The following is a 27,446-nucleotide window of genomic DNA, read 5'->3' on the forward strand; positions in this document are numbered from 1 at the left end:
ACATGGCAAACTTCAGCCGTGTGAGGGAGTTTGATACCCGCCATCCCGAGAGATGGCAATCACACCTCGGCCAAGTCGAGGGATTCCTCCTCGTCAGCAAGATCACTGACGACCGAGCAAAGGCCGCCGCTCTGCTGTACATCAGCGGGCCCCCGGTGTACGATGCAGCCGTCGGGTTGTTCAGCCCAGTGCCCATCACTGAAGTCTCCTACGCGGACTTGGTGGACCAGCTGAGCAAATACTACATGCCGGCTCGATCAGAACTATACTGGCGGGTGCAATTCGCGCAAAAGAAACAACGGCAGGACGAGCCCGCCAACGAATTCATCGCCGGGGTCAGGCATGCCGCAAGGAACTGCTGCTTCCCCGACCTGGAAGACCGCATCAGAGACCAGGTGGTGATCGGTCTGAGGGACGAGAAGCTACAAAAAAAACTGACGTCCAAACCCGACATGAACCTGGCCGAGCTGACCAGGGAGATCATGGCATACGAACACAGCCACAAGAAGAAGCCGACCAACACGACCCCAGAGACCCCCGCGACCGTCTACCAGGAAAGCGCAGCCTTCAGCGACAGCGGAGAGTCGGTAGATTTCACCGACGGAGAAGCCCTACAACGCCGAATGGAGCACCGACAGCCGAGAAGGGGAAAGACGTCGGACCGCCGGGGAGCCAGGAACCCTCCACCGCCACCGCGTTACGAGCAACGAGCCGCCTGTGCCAGCTGCGGGGGCAATCATGCCCGAGGAGGTTGCCGTTTTAGGAACGCGAAATGCCACAATTGCGGGAAGACCGGCCACATCAAGCCGGTGTGCCGCAGCAAGGGCCGGGACAACATCAATGAGGTGGAGGCAAACCCCCCAGGTAGGCCAGCTGCCCAGGCCAGCAGAGAACCCCACCCAGGGCCCCTGGTAGAGATTGTGGACAGGGTAAACAGCATAAGCTCCAAGGTTAAGATCTGGGTCAGGATTCAGGGGGTGCCCTGCCACATGGAAGTAGATTCCGGGTCGGCAGTTTCCTTAATTTCTCTAACAACCTATCAGGAGATCTGTCAGAAGGGCCGAGGACAAATCCCCCTGAAACAAACTCAGGTACACCTAGCTGACTTCCAGAAAACCCCCATTCCGGTGGAAGGAAAAGCCAAGGTCGTAGTGCAGTACAAGGGGTTCAAGGGGCCCCTGGAGGTTTTAGTCACACCAGGGAACCGCACCGATTTGATAGGACTAAACTGGTTCAGTCCATTAGGTATCGCCTTAACTGGGGTTAACACCATCCTAACACCCAGCCTAGAAGCCGTTTGCGATAAATTCGCCGACGTTTTCGATGGCACTTTAGGGAAATACACGGGTCCCCCCATCTCCTTACAGTTAGACCCTGCAATCCAACCAGTTAAGATAAGAGCCAGGAGGGTACCTTTTGCCCTTAAGGAAAAAATCGAAAACGAACTTGATCGCCTCGTAGGACTAGGGGTGCTTGAGCCCACAGAAGGGGGAACCTGGGAGACCCCTATCGTCACCCCAATCAAACCTAATGGGGAAGTGAGACTGTGCGCCGATTATAAGGCGACAGTCAACTTAGCCCTCAGCCCCCATGCCTACCCGGTGCCAGCGGTAAGGGACGTATTTGCTTCCATCCGCTCGGGCACCCTTTTCGCCAAGCTCGATCTCGCTCAGGCGTACTTACAGCTACCTGTCACTGAGGACACTGCGGAGGCCCAGACAATTGTCACCCACCGCGGCGCCTTTAAGGTAAAGAGGCTCCAATTTGGCATATCGGCGGCCCCGGGTATATTTCAGGGTATCATGGAGAAGACCCTGAAAGGAATACCCGGGGTCTGCCCCTACTTCGACGATGTTCTCATCGCCGGAGAAAACGAAGCGAACTTAGCTGACAGGCTGTCAGCTGTGCTAAGCCGGCTCAGAGAAGCCGGCCTCAAACTTAAGCGGGAAAAGTGCTCTATTGGAGTCACATCCACTGAATTCCTAGGGTACAAAATAGATAGCCAGGGCATCCACCCCACCTCAGAAAAACTACAGGCTATTCAAACCGCACCCAGTCCTAGGAATAAGCAAGAGCTGCAATCCTTTTTAGGATTGTTAAATTTTTACCATGCCTTCATCCCCCATAAGGCCACTATTGCGGAGCCTCTGCACAGACTCCTAGACAAGGGTACAACTTGGTCCTGGACCAAAGAACATGAGAGTAGCTTCCAATCATTAAAAAAGATTATCTGTCACAGTTCAACTATCACCCTTTTCAGGGAGGACACCCCAATATGCATCGCTTGCGATGCCTCTCCCTATGGAATCGGGGCTGTCTTAAGTCACATATTCAAGGACGGCACACAAAGACCCATAGCCTTCTATTCACGCACTCTAACCAAAGCTGAAAGAAACTACGCCCAAATCGACAGGGAAGCCCTAGCAATAGTAGCAGGGGTCAAAAAATTTCACGATTACCTGTATGGAAGACCATTTACTATAATTACAGATCACAAACCCCTGCTAGGCATATTCACGTGGAACAAAACTACTCCACAAATTCTCTCCCCGAGAATGCTAAGATGGTCAACCTTCTTAGCAGCCTATTCCTATCAACTAATACATAAACCAGGTAAAGAATTGGGTCATGCTGACTGCCTCAGCAGACTGCCCATACAAACCAGGGACCCAGACCCAGCCCCAGCCAGCCAGATTTTAGCAATCTCCCAACTTCCAGAATGCCCCCTGACTGCAAACATCATAGCTAATAATTCTGCCAAAGATAAAATACTTGCCAGAATCCTCAAATGGGCCACAACAGGTTGGCCAGCTCAAAATCCACAACCTCAATTCCAACCTTATTATAACAGAAAAAATGAGATCTCAACACATAGAGGATGCCTGCTGTGGGGAAATAGGGTCATCATACCAGAGAGGAACATAGACCAAACATTACAAATTTTACACGAAGGACACCCTGGAATTGTAAAAATGAAGGCGATGGCTAGAAGTTATGTGTGGTGGCCAGGCATAGATAAGCAAATAGAAAAGTACGTAGGTGGGTGTTATACCTGTCAAGAGACCAGGAATGAACCACCCCAGGCTCCAATCCATAAATGGGAGACAACAAGAAACCCTTGGTCACGTATACATGTAGATTTTGCGGGACCCATCCAAGGCCAAAGTTTCTTAATTGTAGTAGACAGCCACTCAAAATGGCTGGAAGTCACCCCCCTTAGAACAATAACGTCCCAAGCCACTATTCAAGCTTTACGAAAAATATTCGCTACGCACGGCTTACCTGACACCATAGTTTCTGACAACGGGCCTCAATTCACCTCTCGTGAATTTCAGATCTTCGCTATGAAGAATTGTATTAGGCTGGTCACGTCGGCGCCGTTCCACCCTTCGTCAAACGGAATGGCTGAAATTATGGTACGATCCACGAAAGAAGCATTAAAAAAATTCGTTAAAGGAAACTGGCAGAGGCGCCTCAGCCAGTTCCTCTTAGCACAACACACAACACCATGCTCTACGACCGGCAAATCACCAGCAGAATTAAGATGGGGGAGAAGGCTAATAACACGCCTGGACAGACTGCACCCTGACACGTATCCAGAAAAAGAACCACACCCCCACCCTACCCGCACACTCAACCCAGGACAATTGATTTGGGCACGATCATACACAGATAAAAACAAGTGGGTCCAAGGAACAGTAATAAAACAAACAGGGCCCATCTCATACCTTATAGCTACGCAAGCACAGGGCAACATACGCCGCCATATTGATCAGCTCAGACCCAGACAACCACCACACAATTCTGGGCAACCAACCAATGCCAGCATACAGCTCCCACCGGAAATGCTGCCTATTCCAAACCAGGAAGAAGAACACCAAAACGAAGACCCGGAACCTCACCACCCTCCACCCCTTCGCCGCTCAAACAGGAATCGGAGACCACCCACCTACCTAAAAGACTATCAGTGGGCAGGTTCAAACATCCAAGAAGATGGAAACGCACCAGGGGAGGGGTAAGGGGTGTGTTATATACGTAAACAATCCCCTGAGAGAGATGTATATATGTTAAATGTTCAAATAATACGGCAGCAGCAAGCGTATAAACTAAAGCAGCCTGACAAGAAAACACGCGGGAACTTTGACAGCTGTCAAAGTTCCCCGCACCGCGCAGGCGCCACCACTGACAGCTCGCGGCTGTCAAACGCCGGACTACGAAGAAGCCTGAGCTGTCAAAGCATCCACCATACAGCGCAGGCGCAACCACTGACAGCTCGCGGCTGTCAAAACACCAAGACACGCGGAAGCCGGAGCTGTCAACAAAAGACGACGCGGATTGGTCCCTGCCTGACAGGGCGCCAAAACGGACACCGCTGATTGGTTCTCACTACCAGCTGCCGGCTATAAAAGCCGGACAGTTATTCTATGTTTGCCTTTGCTCTTAAATAAATCTGTTGTTACTAGCCTGTCGTCCCGAGTGGTCCTTCGGCTACTTCACCATTGTTGTGACTTTGTCATGCCATTGTTTGTACTCAGTCTGTGTGATCTTGCAGCAGCTAAGCAGGTGATCCACTATATTTGCAACCTAATCCATTGTCCTTACTTAACCTGATTTAGAATGGAGAAAATAACGTATAGTCCTCATCCCTTTCTTAATGCTATTGTTGACAATGTACGCTAACGAATCTCTTGCTGCTGCAGGATGGCTTATATTTTATACCATAAATGTGTATGCAAATGAAGGGAGGAGCTATGATATCACAGGAGATGCCATTAACTAATTTGAGAGGAGGAACAAAATCTCTTTTGTGGACATTGAAGCAAATTATACAGACTCCTACATAAATGGTAAATTATGGTTTCAAATCCCAAAACATCAATACAGTAATTGACAATAGATTTTAATCACTCATTCAAACAAAACATTGTCCAAATGTAAGCGTGCAGTCGCCTTCCAATTATCTGTCCAAGGGATAGCTGATGCTTTAGGACTGAATGTGGCATTCTGCCCAGCTGGTTTGAAAAGAAACCTTACCCTTTTTGGCAGCTCTGTTAAGTAAAAATCAAGATTTAGAAAAATAAGGAGAGGGACTTTGTAGGAAGTAATGAGGCTAAAAGAAGCTAAGTGAAAATTAGCTTGGGAAGGCATCTCTACCTTTGCTGGACTAAAGGGTAAAAACAGCAGATGAATTTACAGAATGCAAAATACTGATCACCACCTCCAAATACCATTATTATGTTCACATAGCCTGTCATGTCTAAGCAAAGAAACCACATTGTAGCTTAACATGTTGGTTGAGTGCACACAAGATCCTAAAATATTATGTTTTATGTTCTCACAGTAGGTTGAACCTCAAAATGTTCATCACAAAGTAGGATATGAGCAATAATTCATGCAGACTCATTGTTCCAAATAATTGGATTTGAGTGGCATAGTGCTTTGTATCATCAAATATCTGTGGAGGTCTACAATATTCAGCTTAGTTGTGAGTTGTAATCCTATGCACACTATTCTGAATAGAGAAGCAACCCTTCCACATTTATGAAGTAGAAACCTGAACCCATTTGTCTTCTATATGAATGTGCTAATTTTTTGTGAAGCCTATTTTTGTTAGTTGGAAACCTATTTTACACTACCAAAATAATGTTAGCCAACTTGAATAATGTCCACACATGTTTCTTGCATATCTTGTTATTAAGTCCTTCATTTAATTTAGCTTGTCTTTTTCCAACACATTTGCCCCCACACACCACTCCTATTTACAGTGTTGTGCCACCTCCACAATAGCCATGTGAAACAGACAAGGTTGAATAGTAAGCAAGTTGAAATTTAAACCTAGGCTTCATACAAATCTCTACATCACCCAACATCTCACACTCAGATTTAATTTGCTTCCATCATCCCAAGCTCACCTAGCATGGCAGAAGAATGGAGTATGAATTAGAACAGTTTCTACATAGCACTGTATCTGCTAGCCTAATGAAGCCGACATGACATCACATCATGAAACAAGTTCTATCTATTCATCACACACAAGTGCATAAGAGGTAGAGTTTGCATTGTGACACATGTGATGCTTGTTCCCTTGCCTCCCAACCCCATTGGGTTCTTATGCTTGGGGGTACAGACAGAAATTTTGGGAATCAGGATCTGCTTTATAACAGAAATTTCTCCAAGTGACGTACTACTACTGGAAATAAAGCAGTGAGATCTGCTTGAAATAGTTCTGTACTAACTGTGTGTTATGGCTTGGATGTCTATTTTCCCCCCCCCCACTGTGTGTGCTGACAAAGCTAGTTGTCATCAATGCAAATAGTCCGAAGGAGGGAAATGCGGTAGGTTCATACTAATTTTTGTGCATCTAGTGTGTTTCACCACATTCAGAATGTGCTGGGATAAGCAGATTCCCCTTGACCACATGTAAAATAATTTCTTTCTCTTCCCCCATCTAAAAGCTGTTAGGGAAATAAGGGAAGATGAACCTGAGAAGCAATGAAATAATCACCAAAATTCCAGGCAACTTTGAACTGAACCTGCAGTTGTAGCCTTTGAAATGCATTTTTTCTACTCACAAACACCACATCTCTTCTGCTTTTGTGCTTCTGGGAAATGTGGGCTGTTGAATCTCCTGTAGATTTCTTCTGTAATGCAACAATTCGTTGTCACCACCTCCACAGTGGTGAGTTGTCCTAAACCTGATTTCTTCAGTTCTCTAGAGTTTTATCAGTGCACCCAAGTCAAGAAAACTTGAAAATGAAGGTCTGTTTTCTGCTAATGTGTTGAAGCTTTGCTCAGTTGTGCTCTGGTGGATAATGAAATCACCTTGAAAGCAACTTCACTGGCTACTTTGAGGAAGATCTTAAAATACTCCAGTAAAGGACAGCTTCTGTTGCAGAGGACAGGATGAGAAGCCTTTGAAGGATGACCCAAATGAAGATGATAGAATTCCAGTCATGCAGAGGAGTAGGCAAAAGAGAAGTAAATTGTTTTTTTACCACTGCTTGGTGCTCATGAAGGATCTCTTCTGGCTTGCCTTGTTTCCTTGGGGAAGAGTCCTCAGTCGTGCCATTAAGATGGATTTGGGGGCTGAATGCCAGGACCGTGCAACCCAAGGGGGTGGGGGTGGGGATCAGAGAGAGTTGTCAGTAATAGAGGCAGTGGGATCAGCCTGGCTAACCAGTTCAACATTGACATACTTCCACACAAGCCATTTTCTTTCTGGTTTTGAAACAGGATTATACACAGGAGACAGGCAGACAGGCATGCTTAATATATCTGAGGGTCATTTCTTTGACTTCTCAAGCAGCCTTCACCCTTTTCTATAACAAAATGCATTTCCCATTAGGACTGCACCTGCTTTCTTTTTGTGCAGTCTTAACAGCAGTGAGGTTTTGAAAACTTGGAAAATAGAAAACTCAGATATTATTTAAAAACTAATTTTAGCAAAAGATATAGCCCTCTCCCCTCAACAGATCAGGAAGAGAAAGATGGTTATAAAGCAGGGGATGGGATGGAGGAATTGGGGCATGGAGAGAGGAGAGGTAGTTGCGTGCTTTACCCCTGAAGGGACACCTAGGAAACTGTAGAAGACATATGTGAATATAGATGTCTTTGGATCATGAGAACTACAGGGAAGCTTTTCAAGGAGCATACAGTAGATGGACTGTAGGTTTATGTGTGGGAAGGGGCCGTAATGGCAAAGGGATGTGCAAAGGAGGAATGGCAGGGCCCTCCACTGAGTGTCAGGACAACTGTGGACCTTTCTTTGGTACAATAAGAGAATGAGGCAATTTGCATATATTAAGGTAAGGTCTTCCTCCTCTCACTTTTCATTTCTGGTGATTTCATAATCATGTCTATGTAGTTTTCTTGGTGGCGGCATAGAAGATATGGTTAGCAGTTCTCCTATCCAAGTACTAGGCAAGCCAAATCCTAGCATCCAAATCCAGAGAAAGCAAGCCAGATGCTGCCACCTTCTGAGAGTCATGTGGATCTGCAAGTCGATGTCTTATGCATTCGTAGATACAACTTGATGCCCTCCAGGTAGGGAAGGTGGCTGATGGTGATTCTACTCTTGTGACCATGTCCAATCCTTGTGATTATTTGTCTGAGGCAGTTCAAGCCTATGCAGAACAGTATCAGGGATAGGGCATCATTTGATGACCACTTGTGTGAGCTGTCTTAAGTATCCAGCATTGTCTTCAACTATCCCATTGAATTCCTGAGGAAGGTCTGTGGTGTCCTGTTGATTTGTATAACATAAAGCATTCACAGTTCATATGTGTGTGACATTGAGCTATAAGATTTCCTGTAGTCAATCCAGGCTGTGATAAATAGATAGGTGGAGAGTAGGTAGGTAGATAGATAGATAGATAGATAGATAGATAGATAGATAGATAGATAGATAGATAGATAGATAGATAAAATTAAATACAGAACACAAAGAACAACAAGAAGAAGATAAATAATTTTATAAAAGAAAAAAAGCTGAATAAAATAACTCTATACAAACGTACAAAATGTGTATTTATAGGCCTTCTTTTTCAGTCCTTCAGTTGGTATGTGTTTCAGCACTTCCAAAGTATGGTTATTCTAAGTCTTGAAGAGAATGAAAAATTTTCAAGTGATTCATTCTAAAACAGTTCAATGTCAGGATGCTTAAGTGTTCCCTGCCTCTAAATGGCAGGAAATCAGTGCCACTGATTTTTACCAATGTGGCAAAAAAAGTGGGACAGCAAAAAAGGCCTTTGAGACCCAGGATATCACACTGGTCAAACAGCCAGAATCGTAGACTTGTGTAGGACGTGACTCTAGCTCAAGCTGTAAGCATGTCAGGTGTTTCTACCCTCAAATTACTTTTAGCTGGTATGTCAGTCAGGCTGTTTAATCTGCCCTATTTAGCCTACTTCGTTCCATGGAGAGCATGGCTGTGAGTACCTCACAGGCACTGAAATCCTGAAATCTCCTATTTGCCTGAGATTCTTCATAACCCAGAAGATGTGATTTGGAGGATTAACTATGATTTGTGCCAACTAATCTATTGATTTTTAAAAACCTGATCATTGTTTACATTTGTTGCAAGTTGTTCATTATATAATCTCTCTCTCTCCTTTCAATTAACAGATTCTTTAGCTGCATTTTCAGTTTATGTGAGTTTAACCTATAAAACCTATAAAAAATGAGCTGTAAGGAAACATTGGAAAGATGTGACTTCATGCTGCTGAATAGTGAGATTCTATATACCAGAATGAGATCCACACTCTCATAATATCAGAAAAGCAGATAATCTTAGAGCATAAAGTTCTAATGACCAGTTATAGTTCTGAAACTTTGTGACATAATTCTCAAGCAAAAGTAAAATTTCATCTCAGCTTGCAAATGTATGCTCTCAAATTTATGGCTGAGAGATACCTGCATTAAAAGTTGACAAATGAGTTAGGAAGTCTTAATTCATAAAAAACACACAAAATGTGGGGCTTCTCTAGACATACCTTATCTATGAGTATTCATTTTTCACTTTCCTTTGTCATCTGGCCATCTAAAAGACTTCCTTCCATGCATGTCTCCTTCTATGCGACATTAATATAACAAAACAAGCACAAGGCTTGGAAAATGATGTTGTCCTATTATGGCTACATTCATGCATCATGCTAAGCATTATTTAGATAGCCATTATGGCTGGGTTCATGTAACATCCTAAGCCAAAGTCAGATAAATCCTATGATCCCCAAATACAGTGCTTGAATCCTGACAATTCGTAGTTCTTCTGAGAAGGTTTACATACTGTATTATTAAACTACAAGTTTTCTACTTGCTTACAGTAATTGAAATAGGCTTTGGTACCAAAAGGCTTGTAGAAGTCTTCAGCTCTTCAAAAAGTTGGTAAAGTACAACTGATTAAGCGTGTATTTTCCCCATATTTCTGAACTGTCCGCAGTGTGACCCATTGATACCAATATCATAGAGAGAGTCCTCCAAAGATTGCCTCAAAGTGTGGTGCAGATGGATTAGAGCAGTGTTTCTCAACCTTAGTCACTGTAGGATGTGTGGGCTTTAATTCCCAGTATCTGCTAGCCAGCATGCCCAGCAAGATCACACATCTTAAACTGGCTATGGTTGAGAAATCCTGTTCTAGAGCAGTGATCTTCAAACTTGAGATACCCAAAGAATGCTACTCAATCTGAACAAATATTCCATAGAATAAATTTTAAATTTTGTTCAAATAGATTTTATTTAAACAAAATGTTACAATTAATGTTTGTCGTATTGCAACCTTGCAATAATACATTTCATATTATGTATACAGAAATGGTCATGTCCAATCCTTCATGGAATCCTGGGGTTCTGAAAAACACATTTTCAATATCGTAGCTGTGGAGTGATTTCCTGCAATTTAAGTATCTCCAGAACAGTTTGACTTCAAATCTCGGAACCTCTAGCAGCAAATCTTCTTAGAATCTAGTTGGAAGTGAAGCTACCAGGTCTGGGAACCCCCAAATTTCAGTTTAATCTGGATTTAAACAAGTCTCAATTTAAAAGCCGATGTATGAAATGTCAATATGCAATACATTGTGCATATGCTGCCCATGTTGAAGTAATTATCAGTTATATGAGTTTTTAACCAGTTGTATTATGCCCACAAAAGAATTTTGTAATTGGTATTGTCTCTATAGATTAATTTATCTTTGGGTTTTCCATTGCACAAGCAAAATGCTGTTGCAAAAAAAGGAGAAATGGATTTAGAATGCATATATATATATATATATATATATATATATATATATATATATATATATATATATACATACATATAGTGTATATATATATATATATATATATATATATATATATATATATATATATATATATATATATACATATATATATATATATATATATATATATATATATATATATATATATATATATATATATGGCGTCTAGTCATGCCAACCACATGACCACGGAGACGTCCTCGGACAAGCGCTGGCTCTTCGGCTTTGAAACGTAGATGAGCACCGGCCCCTAGAGTCGGAAATGAGTAGCACGCATGTGCGGGGGAACCTTTACCTTTACTATATATATATAGTACCCACAGAACACACCCCCTCTGACAGTTTAAAAAAAGAGGAACAAACAGCCACATGCTTCTCCCAGAAGAAGGAAGCTGAAGCCTCCAGCCTGATGATGACGGATGGGATTCCGTCGAAACGTTGCACCTACACCTTTAGTTCTACGCGGGGAAAAAACCTGAATGACCAAAGATCTATATATATATATATATATATATATATATATATATATATGTGTGTGTGTGTGTGTGTGTGTGTGTGTGTGTGTGTGTGTGTGTGTGTGTGAACTTATGCAGAATTGACTTGGGAGGCCGGTGTGTGGTGTAATTGGTTCACATGGTGTGGTAGGATGGAGGGTTTGTTGTCACTGTGTGTTGGGGGGAGAGAGCATGGGGGGAGGCTCAGCTAATCTCAGTGTACACATGTTGTACTTTGACAATAAAGGTTTATTATTATTATTATTATTATTATTATTATTATTATTATTATTATTATTATTATTATTATTATTATTATTGACTTTATATCTCAACATACAGATGCCCAGAAAGTGTTTCTCTGATCGTAACAGATTATTCTGCCTGTTCTTGAAGTGACATTTATGTACTGCATTGGGAAAGCAAGGCATGTCTGGCTTTGTGACAAAAGAATATCTTCGAAAAGGTGAGCATGAAAATTTTACCTCATCTAACTTCTCTTTTTAGAAATTACCTCCCTGCCATTCAGTTAACTACCTTTGAGCTTTCACATGCATATTTCAACCAAGAATTCTAGTAGTGAACAGTAATTTAGAGATTGCAACTCACAAATGTGTTGGCCTGTGTCCATGGCACTTTAGAAATTGCATGAATGATCCTTTTTTTGCAATTAATTCTGTGGCTTTTAAGTGGTTCTCACAAACAGTTTTTGTTTGCTGTTTGCATGCATGGCATGCATTTCCTCCTGGCATTTGCTTACAGCAAACTTTTATATCTGTCTGAAATTTGGGTAGGATCTCATCTTGCCATAGATACAAATTATTTAAGCCCCTGTGTATGTGTACACACACACACACACACACACATGCACACACACACACACACACACACACACAGAGAGAGAGAGAGAGAGAGAGAGAGAGAGAGTACAGCAGCTGATCTTTGCTTCTTTCAACTGAATTTACAAATAGAATGAATTCCAGGCAAATATGGGGTAAGTGACTTTTCCCCAAGGTCAACATGTTTACTGGAATACAGAGCAAAATTTAGGCCTTTATTTTTCCCCCTGCATATTTCATGAGAGTATTGCTACAGTGCATCAGTTTCCTTAGCTCGAAGTGATACCTTTTGGAGCCTGAATTTCAATTGTCATAATTTTCAACTCACATAAGTGTTGATGTCCACCATATCTGGATTGCACACACACACACAAAGGGAAAAACTGTTTTAGTCCTTATCAAGGCAATCTTAATCCCAATCAGTTTCTTTATTATTAGAACAGCCATAGTTTTCTCTTGCACTAGATTAAAAAAAATCATTTTTTTTTCCTTTTGTCGAAACTTCTAACACGGTGGTGGGTAACTTGTATATTATTGGCAGCCCAATTTGATTTTTGCAGCCCTGCTAAGCCCTGCTAATCCCTAAGAACTATGCCACTGAATTGTGATTTGTGCCAAAATCTCTCTCAGTAATGTCCCACTTTATTAGCTGCATACACCCTATGTGCCCTCAAAGCACAAATATGAGGTTGGAAGGAGCAAGTGTGCCTCCCATCCAGAGTAGTTCAACTCTATTCTAATATTTGGAGACAAAATGGCAGAACACAAAGGTGGCCCATGTATTTCTATGCAAACCATTGTTTTCCCCAATAATAAGTCACTAAAATGATTGTGCATTTGTATTCATGGGAGGCTTAAGAGGCAACTGGAAGAAATGGAAAACCTATCTGTGCTTCTTGTGTCTGCATTAGGCTCACCATATTTTCACCTTGCAAATTATTTGTGCTACTGATCATGAATAACTCAAGCTTATATGAGGAGGGCTGAATAGGGAAATCATGGGAAATATGCATGAATCTTTCATTTGCTGGGATGCTTCTTTTATTGCATTTTGGTGATGCAGCAAGAAAGCATGTCGCAGGACATATGGGATTGCTTTTGTGTAAAGGCAGTGAGCTTATGTTCAACTGAACTGGATGATTATTTCAATGATAGATTTGGCAATTGCAGAATAGGCAGAAGCTCAGGGGTCTATGGCTATGGAATATATTTGAAAATGAAAGAGTGAGTGTTGTTGCTATAGCCTGGAATGCCTGTAAGTTGGATTCAGCAATGAAATACTAACCAGCAGTAGCACCAATATTCTGGCTGGAAAGTGTGGTCAGAAAGAAGCCCGGAATTACAAAATGGATGGTGCATTTTAACCAGGAAATAAGGAGTTGGTGCAGTTATTAACCTTAGGATGATTGATTACGATTTCTAGTGACTACATAGATCAGGCATGTCAAACTCACAATGTCACGTGACATCGTGTGATGTATCACAACTTTTTCTCTATTGCTGGCAATGGGGTGGGCGCAGTTTTGGCATGACGCATCTGGCCCGCGGGCTGGCAGTTTGACATGCCTGACATAAATGGATAGAACCTTAGAATTATTTTTTGTTAGCCCCACAGAGTCATGTATTTGAGATAAGTGGCCATATACATTTATTAAATAAATAAAATCTGCTGCAATGTTGAGTCCCTTCACTCCCCAGAATTCCCCAATCTACATAGCCACAGTAGAGTATTCTAGGAGTTGTAATCTACACATATATAGGAATATGCATATTGACAAATGTTGCTTGAGTGAAATAATTAGAGCATTTTAGGCTCTAAATGTATGAGTTTTATGAACCAAAAATTGTTCAAAATGTGATATGCCACCTGGCAAAACTTTTGTTCCCCCCTACATGTCTGCCCTACAGTCTTAGCCTGACATCAGAACTTTTAGTTTGGGTGGTGCTGCAGCTAGGCATATGGTGGGGGGGTTTTTGGTTTTTTTTTAGCAAGGATCCTCGCTTCTCCTGAACATAAGTGAGTCCTCCTGGAATGTTCTAGCCAAACCAATTGAACTGGGGACATAAAAAGATAAGAGAAAAAGAAGAATAGTATCATTGGCCAGTTATGTTATTCCCACGTACAATTTTCACAAGAATCTTGAGAAAAGCTGACGGATATTCATTGTCAACAATGAGTAAAAGTGGCCCCTTCAAATATAGTGACAGCTGCTACTCAACATTCATAACTCAATCCTTTGGCCTACTTGACCCACTGCTTGACAATGGTGATAGTTCCAGGGCTTCAGCCTGAGCTGATCCCCTTCCTATAGGTGTCACCCCCCCTTCCCAAGGGAGTGGAACTGATGTGATGTAGAAGTGCTTTGAGTCCCAGAAAAGACTATTTAGGATTGCAGCCTGAGTCAGTTAAAGGTGTGCAGGTTATATAACAATCACAGAAGATGTATTGAGTTGCCTGTTAAGAACAGGTTAATGGTGCTCTGTGTTTTATTGAGCTTCAGATTGATAATTCTAGCAGAACCAATAAATAATGTTTAAGGTGCACATTTACCCAAGAAAGAATGTTAAGGTTTTTGCCTCTTTTAACTTTTGTTTTTTTATTGAAAAACAAATACAAAACTAAACACATTACAGAGTCAAAAGAAAAACAATAAGAGATGAAAAGGAAAGGAAGAAAATAAAAAATGTACATGTAAATGTACTTCTGAGAAAATAGGAATAGATTTGTACTGTCAGATTATTAATTTCCTGGAGCCAAAGGTGGAAACAATATGCTTTCATTAGGTTTTTGACAATTTTATACCAAGAAGAGTATTAAACCCTCATGCTAGAAAGCATAAAGGTTTATCAATGTGGAACAGGATTAATGATGACATAATAGTCTTCAATAGAAAATCTATTGATCATGTAAAAACTACAGTGCCTATAAATAAAGAAAAAAACTCTGCATGTCATTCTTCTTACTTTTAATTTTGGAGTAGCTGGATTTAGTTTATTAAAGTATCAGTGTTAAAGAGGCTTAGAACTGTAATAGATTCATCATTAACTAATCTTAACTGTATAATTGTTGTAATTGTTCACTTTCCACCTTTTTGGTAAATTTGTTTTGTTTTTTTTCAAGCACAATAGACAAATCAGTGACCAGAGACACCAGCAGGGTACAATATTTATAATACCTTAGAAGCACGAATGATTGAATTCTTCAAAACAATGGCCAGAATCTATTAAGATGAAAAATCACTGTTTTATATGCCTTTGATCTTTCAGGAAATGCCCAGTTCAAATCTAGGTTTAGCAATAAACTTATTGCAACAGCCTTTGTTGGCCAGCTGTCTACCTAGCCATATTTGAATTCTTACAATATGCATGCTTAGTGTTGATTATGGAGTTGAAATCCAAGAAAGCTTGGAAGTGATCTCAGGTTAACTAACTGTAACATGTGAAAGGACTAACTGAGAGAAAATGGGGTACTTGATGTGCTGAAGAAAAGAACACTGCCCTTATTTCCCATTTACTTCAACACCATTCTGTCTGCTCCTAAAGCTGGCCATGTGAAGCTGTTTTCTTGTGTTTGGCTCTCTTTATGTGTTCAACTGCTTAAAAAAAAAACCTTAAAGCTTCTCATTAACAGGTGTAATAGGTGCATTTGTGTTTGTCAAATGAAACAGGCAGGAATTGAATGACTAAGCAAACTATTTGGGTTGTTCTCTTGAATAAATGAAAAAATGGTTTCTTATCAGAGAAAGAATATCAGTTTATTTATTTATTTATTTTATTGGATTTGTATACTGCCCTATTCCCGTAGGACTCAGGGCGGTTTACAGGGCAGTTAAAACCATGAATACAAAAAATTAAAAACAAATAAAACAATTAAATTAAATTCAAGCCCCAAGAGTAAATCTAAAACCCAGTTAAATTAACAACCCCACAGTCTGGACCAAACAGCTCAAAGAGCCAAGTTTTCAGGTCCCGGCGAAATGAGCGAAGGTCAGGGGCAGTCCTAAGTTCTGTGGGTAGTTGGTTCCATAGGGCAGGCGCACCCACAGAGAACGCCCTTCCCCTGGGAATAACCCACCGGCATTCATTAACCGGTGGTACCCTGAGAAGGCCCTCCCTGTGGGGGCGCACAGGACGATGGGAAGATGATGCCGGCAGCAGGTGTTCCCTTAGATAGTCCGGACCCAAGCCATTTAGGGCTTTATAGGTCATTACCAGCACCTTGAATCTCACCCGGAGGGCAACCGGAAGCCAATGCAGCTCACGGAGAAGAGGTGTTACAAAGGAGTATCGGGAAGCTCCCATCAAAACTCGCGCGGCTGAATTCTGCACCAGTTGAAGCCTTCGGGTGGTCCTCAAGGGCAGCCCCATGTAGAGGGCATTGCAGTAGTCTAACTGGGAGGTCATGAGCGCATGAGTGGCTGTATGTAGAGCATCTCGGTCCAGATAGGGATGCAACTGGCGCACCAGGCGAATCTGGGCAAAAGCCCTCCTGGTCACGGCTCCTATATGATCTTCCAAACTGAGCCGTGAATCCAGGAGGACTCCCAAGTTGCGAGCCCTATCAACGGGGGGTAATAACTCATCCCCTATTGTTAATGATGGAGAAGGCCGGTCAGCCCGAGATGGCGGTATGAACAGCCACTCAGTCTTGTCAGGATTGAGATGAAGCCTGTTTCTCCTCATCCAAACCCGGACCGCCTCCAGGCAACGGGACATCACAGTGAGGGCATCACTGGGTTGGGTCGGGGTGGAAAGAAAAAGTTGGGTATCATCAGCGTACTGGTGATACCCCACCCCGAAACCATGAATGAGCTCACCCAGCAGCTTCATGTAGATGTTGAACAGGAGGGGAGAGAGGACCGACCCCTGAGGGACTCCACAAACGAGAGATCTCGGGGTGGACCTCTGTCCTCCCGTCAACACCGACTGCGAACGGCCCAGGATGTAGGAGGAGAACCACTGTAAAACGGTGCCGCCCACTCCGAGCCCCCTGAGACGCCACAGTAGGATACCATGGTCAATGGTATCAAAAGCTGCTGAGAGGTCTAATAGGACTAGGATAGAGGAACAAGCCCTGTCCCGAGCCCGCCAGAGATCATTCACCAGTGCGACCAATGCCGTCTCTGTGCTATGCCCAGGTCTGAAACCCGATTGGTACGGGTCGAGATAATCAGTTTCCTCCAGGAACAGAGGAAGCTGATGCATTACCACACTCTCAACAACCTTCACCAAAAAGCGAAGGTTGGAGACAGGACGATAGTTATTCAAAATCGCCGAGTCCAGGGTGGGCTTCTTGAGGAGTGGCCTCACCACTGCCTCTTTCAAGGCAGAAGGGAAAACACCCTTGCTCAAAGAAGCAGTTATTACTGCCTGGAATCAGCCTCGTGTCTTCTCCCGGGCTGCATAAACCAGCCAGGAGGGGCACGGGTCCAATAAACAGGTGGTAGAGCTCAGCCTCCTCATGATCCTGTCCACCTCATCGGGGGTCATAGGATCGAACTCAGTCCAGATAACACTATCAATACCACTCGAATCCTCCCTGTCAGATTCTGTCCAGTCAGAGTCTAAGCCGGCCCGAATCTGAGCAATTTTATCCACAAGATGACGACTGAACTCCTCGGCCTCTCCCTGCAAGGGATCCTCCCTCTCCTTTGCAGTATTTACTTCCCCTTCTTAAGCACAATGATTCCCCTGCCCATAGCTAATAATACACTAATTGTCTTTGGCAAATAATTGTCATGCAGAGGTGAAGATAGAAGCCATAACAGGAAAAGATTCAAAGTAAGTGAGAACAGTGTGGTATCCCAAACTACACACCAAGTGGTGTGTTCCTTCCAAGTAAAATAACATAATTGTTTAAAGTCACTCAAACCTCTCAAGACTGCAAAACTGACACAAAAATTTCATATTAATTAATGGCTGCATGGGAGATTGTATGAGATATTGACAGTCTTGCGTACAGTCTTTCATCATACTATCATTTAGTAATTTGGGGAAGAAAAGAACTGCCATGTTGCTTGAGATCATGAAGATATTCAAGCAAGGTTCCTGCCCTGTAGAAGTCATACATTCAGGATGCAATCAGTAAATTTCATAAATGACTAAGGATTAGCTCCTAGATCTGAGGCCCTAACTGGGGTTTCTCCAACTTACCACCTCTCAGATGTCGGGGATGATAATTCCCATCACACATCTCCCTCAGGTAGCACAATTCGGATACTGTATTCTAGACCAGGCATGTCAAACTCGTGACGTCATGTGATATCGCACGACATATTGCGACTTTTTTCCCATTGCCAGCAATGGGGTGGGCGTGGTTCCAATATGATGCATCCAGCCCATGCACCGGCAGTTTGACATACCTGTTATAGACCCACACATTTTGAGACAGTGGAGTTCTGGGTTGGGAAGAGCTCTTTTATGAACCACTTTGCCACACATCTGGTGACTTCTCATTCTTCATCAGATCTATTTCCTTAGCCCAGCTTAGAATATGGTTTCTGTTAGGATTACTTCAGTTATTTATTTAATTCAGTCTGACCCAGATGCCTCTTTTGACTTATTTCTTTAGGGCCTTTCCACTAAAATTTTCCAATACAAATACATTCCCTGTTATTTATTAATTTAGGGATAATTTGGCTTAGACTGATATAGCTTCTTTATCACACTAGATTCTAGGTGCATATTTCCATTCCTGCATTTTCCTGGGCTCAAAAACCTGAACCAATTCTTCCAAGAGTTACATTGCCTCTTGCTTTAACCTATACATATTAAATTTATCATAATTATTGGATTTGCAATGCATAAATCTTGTTTCCTGACCTTTTACTTAAACTCTTTGTCAAATGAGAATGGAATGTTTTTTCTACTATTTTAATATGAAATCCAGTTCAAAACTGCTTAGTGGTTGTGCAATAAAAATAGAAACATAGGATTTGCAAGGGAATATCTGGAGAAATGTAAGGAAAGATGTTGAAAGAGAACTCAAAACTCCAACGATTTACATAGATAGTGGTCCAAGCTTTAATTCTAAGATCAAAAATATTATATTTACTCCAGAGATAGGAAAAATAGTTGGGCAAATCATCTGATGAAGGATGTCACTTTCAAGCTATGCATCCCTCTGGAGCCTCCTCAATACTGCAAAACAACTGCAGTTATTCAGTATTTCAGGCCAGCTGCTTCAAGATCTTCCCAAGCAGCGTCTTCTGGAATACCTGACAATAACTTTATTAAATGATTTGCAACAGCTTAATTTGTGAATCTTAAACTCTGGTATTTGTCCTATCCAGTCATAGTTTGCACATGCAAGCTGGTTTTATAGTTCCTTTGGTTTTTTTCCCTATTAGTTCTACAATTTTCAGTAGAGAGGGCTACAGACTAAAAACAAATTGTTTTAGGTGGCTGACAATTACATAATTTCAGTTTACATTCTCCTTAATGATATGGTGCAGTGCATGCAGAACAAACAAACACAGTTGCTAGGAACACAGGGAGCCCACCCAATGATTTCATAGCAAAACTGGGAATTTGGCTTCTTTTGTTTGAGACTTTTTCTGCTGAATGACTTGCTGTTCTCTTCTGTATGAGGATTAAATATTTGTAGATGAGATGACCTCTGTGTCCTGTTAATTTTTCAGTCCCTGCACACACTTTTTCTTTTTCTCCCCTAACTCTGTGCTTTTTCTTTGACTTTAGTTTGCAAGCAGCAAAGAGTGAACACTGACATGCATCCCCATCCAACAGAACAGATGACAAATTAATAGAGTGATCAAAGGAAGTCACTTATCATGGAACAATCTTGTAGTACTAGGAAACGAGAGGACAACTTGTGTCCTGCTTGCCTTCCAGAGAAAGGATGCCTGCCAATATTTCCATAGGCAATGTTGCCCTCCAGATATTTGCAGATTGAAGCACTTCATAGTCACCAGGGTTTTGCCCAGTCAGTGGATTTAGATGAGGAGAGCAAATGCTTTTCTTAATCTGCTTGTAGGAAAATTAGTCTGACTTCCAAGGTGAAATGGGGAGAGGGGGATATTCTCTAGATCCTGTATGTTTCTGAATATCTGGGAAGATAATAGTTGCTTCTGATATTCAGTTTGTGATGTGCTGTTGCAGACCACAACTGGGTCTGGCAACTTGGTCATTAAATGAAGTGGTCTCTAAATGATCTATAAATAAAACCATGGCTTATGACCTTACTTCAACTTTCCTTTGCTTTACAGATCTGCAAAGACCATAAATGTGAGGCTTGGTCATAAAGTTATTTTTTCATTGCCACCAAAACTGTGAATGGTCACTAAATGAGGACCAGCTGTACTTTCGAACCTTTTCTTTATTACAGTTGGCCTTCTACAAGCATAGCCACTTTTGTTTTTTTACTTTCCCTGGAAATCTGCTTCTTCTAATCGAAGGATTGGGTAAATATAGGAGCCTGTTGGAACAATGCTCTTTCCCTCCACTTCTCTCTATTCTGCTACATAAAAATAAATAACAGACATAGAGAGATTGGGGAGCCAAAAACAGATGTTGGAAGGTGTATCTGAAGCTTGCATGCTATTCTGCTTTCCTGCTTCTCTGATAAGAAGAACTCCCACAATTGCTGAGGCATCATTTTCCCCATTAAAAGCTAAGTAATGAATCTTTGCATTTTCCTGGAAAGATTTTTTACTGGAATTATTTCCTCCAAGTCATGTCTGTTCCAAATAATCTGGCATAATTGTGTCAGTCCTTCAAAGTAGACCAGACTTGAACATCAGAGTTATGACTACTCAAACTACTTTTATCATAGATTTATGGCAAATCTTGTGTTTGTGCCTTTCCCTTCCTTATCTTTATAGGAAAGAGAACTAGGAATGGTTCAGTCTGAGACATTTACTTAAAGTATATTTCTTCGTTGGTCTCAGAGCTATCATCAGCCTCTTCTGCCAGACCTGATGTAACCAGGAAAAGGAATGAATGGAACCTGAATGGGAATAAAATTATTAATCTTGGTCATGGAGCTTACCCATTACTCCTACTACAGGTGATATTATCATGCAGAGCCATCATTGCAATATCATTCCAACTAGTCATGGAAAACCAATGCCTTGGCATTGATAAAGACCCATCTATCTTTAGGGAAGGCTATAAAACTGCTCTAAATTCTTCAGGGCGTGATGTCGAAATGAAATAAAATTAACACGGAAGCAAAACCTACACATGTTCTGACAAAATGTTAAGGGTATATTAAAAGCCCTGGTTGAGTTCCCACCTTTTTATGCACAGTTCAGTTGGTATTTTGTCTCACTCTGTTGAAAATGAAAATTAGCTCTAACTTTCTCCATTAATATATATATATATATATATATATATAATATAATCTTCAATGTGGTCTAGAGAAAGAAAGTTTTTCCCCTTGTATAATGGTGACAATTTTGCAACAGGAATGATTTATGCTAACCACGAAAAGCTCTCAGCTGTGTCATGCAGTGCGCTTGGAATAATAAGTGGCAGGCAGAATAACGAAGCTTGATTGCTGGGGAGTCTTAAAGTGATTGAAACTGGCATGTGTGTTTGTGTGTGTGTTTAAGTTCTTATTGGTGATGGGCAATAACGGAAAGAGAGGATATCAGCCCAAAGTGCAGATATCCTCTTTAGAAAAGTATCTGAGATCACAGGAAATTGCTAGGTCTGAATTAAATGGAGTTAGTATCAAAATCTAAACTCTCACAAGATGAATTACCTGTTTTCTGTGAAGTTTTCCGCCCCTTCATTTCCCCTCCCACTTCCTTGATATTCATGGCTCTCTTCAAAAAGGAAGTATCTCTCATGGGCCATTAAACTTCAGTAAAACTGTGATTACAGTCTATCACAAAGTGAGAAAGTTTTTGGTAGCCGAGGAACACACTGCATTATTTTTTGGAAGGACAATAATGGGTGTGGCAATAATGCAAAAGTTTTACGGTTGGGATTTCTTGATTTTCTTTGCTTTGGAAAAGGGTTATTTTCTTTTGTGATCCAGACCATTTGTTTGTTTGCTTATCCATTCATCTTTCCCTCCGCAAAATTGGATGCAACTGGACAACCTGTGTCTTGTTGGATCACTTATTCAGATAATTCATCACCTAAACAGAGGAACAGAATGGGCAAAATAGCTGTGGGAGGCCAGAGCAACTTCTGATTTCTGCCAGTTCCCCATTTAGTTTCCTTAGGGGAAGCTGGCAGGGACCATTGGAATCATTCCTTCCTTCCTCCCTCCCTCCCTCCCTCCCTCCCTCCCTCCCTCCCTCCCTCCCTCCCATTTACTTCACTTTTTGGAAAGCTTGCAGAGAGAATAACTGTAGGAAACCAGCAGGAAGTTGCAACAGGACACTAAATGACCGCTGCTGGGTGGGGGAGGGAGCAAAGGAGTTTGCAGGGTACAACTCAGATATGTTACATTGTGGTGTGTGAGAGGTGCCATGTGGGTTGGGAAGAGTATATGGGTATGGCAGATGGGCAATGCAGGTTGAGAAAGGTCCCTGGCAGTGCACAAGAGGTGTTTAGTAGGCCATGTAGGATGCAGAGGGGTAATGGCATAGGTCTGAAGGATGGTAAAAGGCTCTCCTTGTTTTGTACTTAACTTTAAGATTGATTTTTAATTCATCCTTGCCTTTCAAAATTTTATATAATGTTTTTATGTTTTAATATTTTATTTGTACACCACAAGAGTCCCTCTGTCAGAGAAGATGGTTGGTTTTAAAATTTGATAAACATATAAATAAATGAAAATATCTAGAGGTTAGCCCACTAACAAGCCAGTTCTTAAAATCTTCCCATAGAAATCGAGAGATCTTGGTTCTTATTCATACATAACATAGTATCTGAAAGAGGATCAGTTTTCATTTTTTCCCCCTTGGTTGGCGAAACACATGGAGAAAAGTAAGAAAAGGTCTATCCACTTTTTCTTGGAGGAAGGCATTTAGACAGGAATACAAAGAATTGTAGGTTTTTGGTTTAACACTTTATTATTGTTTCTGAAAACAGGAGAGAAAAAAGGGATATTTTTGATGAGTACTGCTTGATTTAAGTGTATGGATATTTGAAAAAGTCAGTTTCCTTGTTTCCAAAAGGGAAGAACATGATTTTTCTTGGTTCACTGAATTTTCAGAGAGAAAGGAGAGAGTGAGAAAGAAGAGGATAAACTTTGTAAAGAAGTGGGCAGAAATTCCCCCCCCCATAGTCAAAGAGCCATTACTATTTAAGATTCAGAAATATTGTCTAGAATTCTGTGGTGGGATTCAGCTGGTTCACACCCCTTTGGCAGAACCAGAGTTGTCATCAGCTGTTGTCCAGATGTGGCAACTTTTCCTAAATTGCCCTCTCTCGCCACAAAGGAGTTCGATTTGGGAATTAAGAATGTTATCCTGCCTACCGAAGTATTTGGAGTCCCAGGAACCATTTGTTTTTGTAGCTGAAACACATGCATTTCATTACAAGTAAAACTGGGACAAGCACACTGAAAACCTCTTTTGTCCATAGGGCACCACTTTGCTTGGCTTCCCCGCTGTTTGAGAGCTGTCAGCCTGCTCATTACTCTCCGTGTTTTCAGATTTCTGCGTTTGGAGCAAAAGCTCTCCATACCAATCCAAAATAAGACTTAACATTTATATGTTGCTTTCAAGTGTTCCACCACATGCTATCTAAATATAATCCTTGCAACTATTGTGTCAGTTTATTCTCCCCCTCTCCCCAGTTGGATGACTCTAGTTTGGTCTGGAATGACAGATGTAGCATAAAGGTTCAATGCCATTTGCTGGTTTAAAGAAATGAATCTGATTGCCTCAAAATGAGCTTCATCCTAGCACAGTAACAATCCTCACTGAACTGCTGGTAATGTGCAGAACACAAATTTATGATTGTCGTAATAAATAAGTAGGACAGTCCATTCACCATGAAAGGCAATTAACTAAGCATGAGGAAAGGCAAGATCATCCTCTCTAACCAGACTGATATGAAACAAATCTTAGATTTACATAAAATGCATTCTCTCTGTCAAGCAGAAATTTCCCAAAGCCACATTAATTTTTAGTAGAAGTCAAAAATCCAGGAAGAGCTTTTAACTATATTTGGATCACTGAGGCACAGCCCATGTCTCCAGGGAACACTCAGCAGAATTGGATATAGCTGCCTAATTATGGAAAAAAAACAGTGATATGGTAATGGTGTGTGGGAATGACCTTGGGAGACAGAAGGAAGACCCACAGATTAGACAACTATAATGTAAAAGGTATCTCAGCTCATAGAGGAATAGGGGCATAGGAAACATGGGAACTTCCCTAGTTTTCTGGAAAATAAAAGTAAAGAAGGGAAGAGGTGCTTTCAGACTTGTAAGATTCTGTTTCTGTAACCTTACAATAAATGCTGTGTTAATATTCATGGTTTATGCTATTTGTATGGACTTGAAGGGCTGACAGATGTAGATCAAGAGATTGCCAGTCACTTGAGACAATGAAGCCACATTCCTTCAGAAACAATCAGTTGGAACCCATGTGCCAGAAAGGGTAAAATCAGAGGGCCCCGGGTGGGTAGGTTATTCCATCATCACACCAATGTACAAACTGTTCTGTTTCTCAGGATGGGTTCACATAATGGATCAGACAGTCTAAATATGGTGGGGCTCTTTATGGTTCAGTGCTTTTGGGGACCAGCCCTTGTCACAGCTGATTATATGAACCATGCCACTGATTTAAACCATAATAAGATGTTTTTGAGGGAAATAGTATGCCATGAGAATAGAGCAAGTAACTATTCTTAATCGCAGTTTAGGACATACTCTTGTATATTAATTCAGTCTGTCTTTTTTTCCTACCCAGCGGATTATCAAGGAGAAACACAGATTATCAGAGAGAACTAAACTGATATTTGCAAAAACTTTTCAATTTCTCTCCATTGATCCATTTTGGATCTTCATTCCATTTATTATTTTTCTGGCTTTCTGGGCTCACTATCTGAATAGAATACGGCTAATGGCCATGTACATCAGTAACTGAGCTAAACCACAATGAAACCAAAATATTGACATGGGTGTGATGATGTCTTTGCTCAAATGGTGTGACTTTGACTTCGCATGAATAGATTTGATGTAACTGTGTTACAACATCTGTGTGACAATGCCAACTTTCATGAGTCATCCTTTGCCCCCTTTTATCTCTTCTTTGGGCACCCATGATACAGGAATAGTCTCTGGGACACATGGTCCTTTCTCCTTGTTTGCAGTGTACATATTTTTCAGTTAGCAAAAAGTTACCCTCTCTCTATGTGCACATTTTTAAGCAGAGGACTCTGCTTCTTTTGTTTCCTTTCAAGAAGGAAAAAAGAACAGAAGGGGGAAAATATGCAGGCTACTGAGAAAGTGTCAAAACACTCTATGTCCCTCTAAGGAGCCTGGTGTTGTTGTCATTTCTCTATCATGGGAATAGTGGATATTCTCCTCGCAGTGTTCCTTCTCAATATTATTTGTAGTATTCAACCAACCCTTGGCACTTCATTCATTCCCAAAGTACATTTCACTGTGCTGAGACACAGTTCAAATTGGGTGGCCTCTGTCTGCTTGTTACAACGAAGCAAAAGTCCCTCAGAAGGATTCTGCATAGGAATTAGAGCTGTTAGACTTGTAAGAGGGTCTGCTTAAGGCATCTGTGTTCTATTATAATTAAAAGGGAACTTCCTCACAAATTTTGGCTGGCTTAGTAAAACCTCCACAGTGTAATGAATTAGACATTTGTGCCCTTTATTGTAAAAAGGGCTTTTCAAATCACCATGACAGTTTTATGAAGGAATTGGTTTTCCAGATGCCAGCCTTGTTAGATGGCTTATAAATTGATATTGCTTCATACCTGGTTTATGTAAGGGAGGATTTAGTTTAAAACTTGCTTTGATTTCAAGGGCAGAATTGATTCAACACCAAAGCCAATGGACAAAACTGTTCTTCATTAAGATGGCTCGATTTATCAAGATATGTGCTCATAGGAAAAAACATGTACATCAAACAAATCTGTTCAGGGATGGCTTAAGAAGCAGGGCTTGGAGGTCAGCAGGTCCAGTAGCTGAATGTTGTTGTTGTTGTTGTTAGCTGCGAAGTCGTGTCTGACCCATCGCGACCCTATGGAGGCCTTCCTGTCCTCTACTAACTTCTGGAATCCATTTAAGCTCACGCCTACTGCTTCAGTGACTCCATCCAGCCACCTCTGAAGTAGCCGAAGGACCACTCGGGACGACAGGCTAGTAACAACAGGTTTATTTAAGAGCAAGGCAACATAGAATAACTTGTCCGGCTTTTATAGCCGGCAGCTGGTAGCGAGGACCAATCAGCGGTGTTTATTTTGGCGCCGTGTCAGGCAGGGACCAATCCGCGTCGTCTTCCGTTGACAGCTCCGGCTTCCGCGTGGCTTGGTGTTTTGACAGCCGCGAGCTGTCAGTGGTCGCGCCTGCGCTGTGCGGTGGATGCTTTGACAGCTCAGGCTTCCTCGTAGTCCGGAGTTTGACAGCCGCGAGCTGTCAGTGGTGGCGCCTGCGCTGTGCGGGGAACTTTGACAGCTGTCAAAGTTCCCGCGTGTTTTTCTGTCAGGAGGCCTTTAGCTTATACACTTTGCTGCAGTAGTATTGTTTGAACTGTTAACATATATACATATCTATTACGGACTTGTTTACATATATAACACACCCCTTACCCCTCCCCTGGTGCGTTTCTTCCCTCTTGGATGTTTGAACCTGCCCACTGATAGTCTTTTAGGTAGGTGGGTGGTCTCCGATTCCTGGGTGAGCGGCGAAGGGGTGGAGGGTGGTCTGGTTCTGGATCCTCGTTTTGGTGTTCTTCTTCCTGGTTTGGGCTAGGCAGCATTTCCGGTGGGGGTTGTATGTCGGCATTGGTTGGTTGCTCAGAATTGTGTGGTGGTTGTCTGGGTCTGAGCTGATCAATATGGCGGCGTATGATGCCCTGTGTTTGCGTAGCTATAAGGTATGAGATGGGCCCTGTTTGTTTTATTACTGTCCCTTGGACCCACTTGTTTTTATCTGTGTATGATCGAGCCCAAATCAATTGACCTGGGTTGAGTGTGCGGGAGGGGTGGGGGTGCTGTTTTTCTTCTGGATATGTATCGGGGTGTAGTCTGTCCAGACGTGTTATTAGCCTTCTCCCCCATCTCAATTCCGCTGGTGATTTGCCGGTTGTAGAGCATGGAGTTGTGTGCTGTGCTAATAGGAACTGGCTGAGGCGCCTCTGCCAGTTCCCTTTAACGAATTTTTTTAACGCTTCTTTTGTGGATCGTACCATAATTTCAGCCATTCCGTTCGACGATGGGTGGAACGGCGCCGAC

Source organism: Vipera ursinii (assembly GCF_947247035.1).
Source record: "Vipera ursinii genome assembly, chromosome: 3".
Lineage (NCBI taxonomy): Eukaryota > Metazoa > Chordata > Lepidosauria > Squamata > Viperidae > Vipera > Vipera ursinii.